Source organism: Ceratosolen solmsi, unplaced genomic scaffold, assembly GCF_000503995.2.
Source record: "Ceratosolen solmsi marchali unplaced genomic scaffold, CerSol_1.0 scaffold28, whole genome shotgun sequence".
Taxonomy (NCBI): domain Eukaryota; kingdom Metazoa; phylum Arthropoda; class Insecta; order Hymenoptera; family Agaonidae; genus Ceratosolen; species Ceratosolen solmsi.
This window is the reverse complement of record NW_011948429.1, coordinates 3,216,492-3,220,301: the sequence shown is the minus strand read 5'-3', so window position 1 is coordinate 3,220,301 and position 3,810 is coordinate 3,216,492. Positions and strand designations below refer to the sequence as shown.

The 3,810-nt window shown below is 32.3% G+C and overlaps 1 protein-coding gene across 6 annotated transcripts in view; it reads right to left on the bottom strand.

The window, feature by feature from the left end:
• Positions 1 to 3,810, bottom strand: part of LOC105363782 (rap guanine nucleotide exchange factor 2-like) — a 163,067-nt gene that overhangs the window by 33,063 nt on the left and 126,194 nt on the right. The window lies entirely within an intron of this gene.

Here is a 3,810-nt window from a genome sequence, read left to right as displayed (position 1 = left end):
GATCCAATTTAATGGAGCGGGCTTTTAGGAAACGTCGAAAAATGCTCGGACGAGGAGAAAATATTTGAAATAGAAAGATCGAGTAGAAAGTTGATTAATACAAGGAGCGGCGCGCATCATATCTTGTCACTTGGTCGGATAAATTTCCCGCCATCTCAAGCGCCAATCGTAGACCGCGATTAATAATGAGTGACATTGGCGCACCGAGTTTCGTAAGCTCTTCCGCAACGCCGGAAATGGTCAGGCAATATCGCGAGGCTGGACGCGTTTTAAAGGGCGTTCCTCTCGCCACAAAAGGATCTCATCTCCTCGTATAAGTCAGCCGACTACCGGAATCTACGCCCTCGGCGAGCTACAGCGCCTCAGGAGGCCCACCTGTAGCTCTCCCTTTCTACCTTTATTGTTCTATCGCTCGCTAACACATGGTATTCCGCGTGGGAGGCGAGCGTACGAAGCGCATGAGCAGAAGGAACCGATCCCGCAACGAAAGCCCCCTCCCGTAACTCGATATGCGGCGGTGACATTGCCCTTCGGGATGAGCGCCTCTTCTATTATTTCAGATGCGTTGCAACTTGCGGCTTCCATAAATGCGAATCAAGGATTTTACTGTAGTGACGCGAGAGAGAGAGAGAGAGACAGAGAGAGAGAGAGAGAGAGAGAGAGAGAGAGAGAGAGAGAGAGAGTGAGTGAGTGAGTGAGTGAGTAGAGTGCGATCATGAAAATACCGAATACTCGCTCGAATGCCCTCTATGTAAATACGAATTTTCTTAATCTTCGAACGTTCCGATACTTTTCCCTTTGCAGTTCATTATTTTTACTTTTCATTTTCATTTTGCTTTATTTCCAAAAGAGTCATTATCTCTAGAATGCAGATTTTTCAAACCACAAACCTTAACTGTACAGGATTTGGCGTTGAAATTTTGAAGAACATTCTTATTTAACAGATTCTTGAAATAAATTCCAGTCACGATTTTATAACAAGATAATGATTAATTTACATATAATTTCAGTCCATAATATTTATACTTTCTAACGTTACGCATTGACTCAACGTCACTTTCTAATCTTCCTTCTCATTTTAAAATTGTTGAAAAGGTTATTAATGAACTCAACTAAATTTTATGTAAATATTAATATTTTTATACTAATACTACGAAACTTTCGAAACAAATGATTTTTAACAACATAGCAGATGGAAACAAATATTTTTCTATCTTTTTTTTGTTTTTTTGTTTTTTTGTTTGGTAATTTAAGGCTCTTTTTTAACAAATTTATCGCTAATTTATCATTGCTTATAATTGTTCAAAAAACATCAAATTTTAATTTATTTATCGCTCGAAACATTACTTCATTCTTTACATTGTGAGATATAAATTTTCACTTTTAAATAAATACACTCAAACTCTTTTGTAAATGGATTTACTCGAAGCCAAATTCCCATGACAAGAATTTTCTTGCCAGTACATATAATAAAAATTTATTGTACTGTGAAACTCTTTATTTTTAAATATTAAAAAGTTTGTTCCCTTATATAAAATTGTTTATTTGGAATATAATTATGCATATGGAATATAAATATTACATTTGTGGAAAACGTTTGCATATCAAAAATCTTAATTGTTGAATTGTTAATTTTCGTAAGCTAGAGTGCATCCAAAGATAATTCAATGACATTTATTTACATTTTTAATATTCCATCTACATAATTCATATTCCTTTAAATATTTAGGTATTTTTCATTTTCAAATTTTGTCATTAATGGATTAGCGGAGCTCCCATTTTTAACTGCATCGCGATAGCTCGATGTGCTAACTTTTTGTATACCAACTTTTTGTATACGACGACGTTTGTCCTATGAAATATAATCGCCTTTAAAGATGGAAGGGAACGGGAAGATTGATCATCCAACAAGTTCGCGAACGCCATTCGCGTGTAACATTAAGCACTCGTGAATGTATAAGGATGAAAAATAAAATCTTAAAACCAAGTCGAATTCGGGTTGATGCATCGCGCGGATCAGCCGAGTATAAATAGAAAGAATTCGAGACGAAAAAAGTATACAGCAGAGAATGAAAAAAGGATTACTGCAAACGATTCACCATGAATAATAATTAAATGTGAAATATTTTAATACTTTATGCCTTGTTTTGTCAATTTTTACAACAAATTCTTCGGAATGCAAAAAGTATTATATTTGTATTCTTATGGTGTATATTGTTTAATTGCTATTCAATTCTATAGTTATATTATTATATATTTAAGATTATAATTTTCCTTACAATGTTTCCCGTACGATTAAATACTCTATTAAATACATTGCAGAGTGAGCGCCTTATTGGAAAATTGTTGTTAGAGAGAGAGAGAGAGAGAGAAAGAGAGAGAGAGAGAGAGAGAGCCAGTCATGAATAGCAAATAATCAACTGTTTTAAATATTGCTATTGTGTGAAAAATAATTTTTCAAAGAAGAAATTTTAACTTTTATTATGACTCGACGTACAATTTCTAAGGATGCTGAATTTCAATATGGAAGTATTTGTATTAGAGCCAAGAGAAACTGCGAATTCAAAGAGAAATTTCTTAGATCACAGTAGCTTAATAAATTCTTTTTCATTCTTTCAAATGTACACGACCTCTTTTGTGTCAGAAATTTGTTTAAAAGGAAATTATTTCACTTTGATGTAAGACGAATTTTATATAAATGATTGGATGGAATATTTTCTCTTAGCACATTTTTTTTTTACTTTTTCTTTTACAAATATCCATAAGTTCCGGGTTAGAAATCAATTCGCAGTAGGCTTCTAAAACATTATAGACATGTCAATTTATGAGAAATTCAAATAAAAAAAAAAATAGTCGAAGAAAAATTCTTTGTAAAGCTAATTAATCTTAGATTACTTTAATGAAACTTATTAACCGAACGTATATTTTTATATTATTTAATCACACATTTTATATTTATATACGCTTTTCTGTTTTTTTTTTTTTTTTTTTTTTTTTTTTTTTTTTTTTCTAATAGCATGAAAGGCAGTAAAATGTAATGCTCAATTGGATTAAAAAATATTTGCTTTTGTGAAAGAATTTGAGTTATTCGCATTTGAAAAGTCAATTCTCCCGGGAAATAAATTCTGCTAAATGTAAGAAAATTATTTTCCAAGTCTCATTTTATAATTGTGGAGCCATGAAGTTTCCATTAGCGAAACGAATAAATGGAACGAACAGTCAGTGGATAATTATTTGCTAAAAGAAGAAATGGATTGGATGGAAGCTTATTAAGAACTTGGTATTAAGAATTTCAAAATCAAAATTTAACTTTGAAAATGATGCTGTAATTAATCCGTCGACTAAGTAAATGATCTGCGCGTCTGGATATTTATTATTTTATTTATTAACTTGAGAGACGCTTGAATATTATTCTTACATTTAGAAGCAATACAAATGACTTTCTAAATATTTTAAAAATGGAATTTCGCTTTACAAGAATAGCATTACTACACTTTAGCTGAGTTCAAAAAGCATTAGTATTTCATATCTGACGGATAATTTTTAAAACACCGACATTCAACTTAATATTTTCTTCTCTAAGAAACTATAAAAATCCCTCGCTTAGCTTCTCTCTCTGATATCCAATAGTCTTCCCGCTACTGCTCGCAATTGCTCATACAATCTTTCATTGTAAAAGTGCCATACTTTGAACTCATTGATAAATCAGAGTTTTGGTGTATGCATCGTGCAACATCTAATGGAAAACTGTTCGAGTATTCTATTAATGAATCTCGTCGTTTTATCACTTTCTCCAATATATCAGCAGGG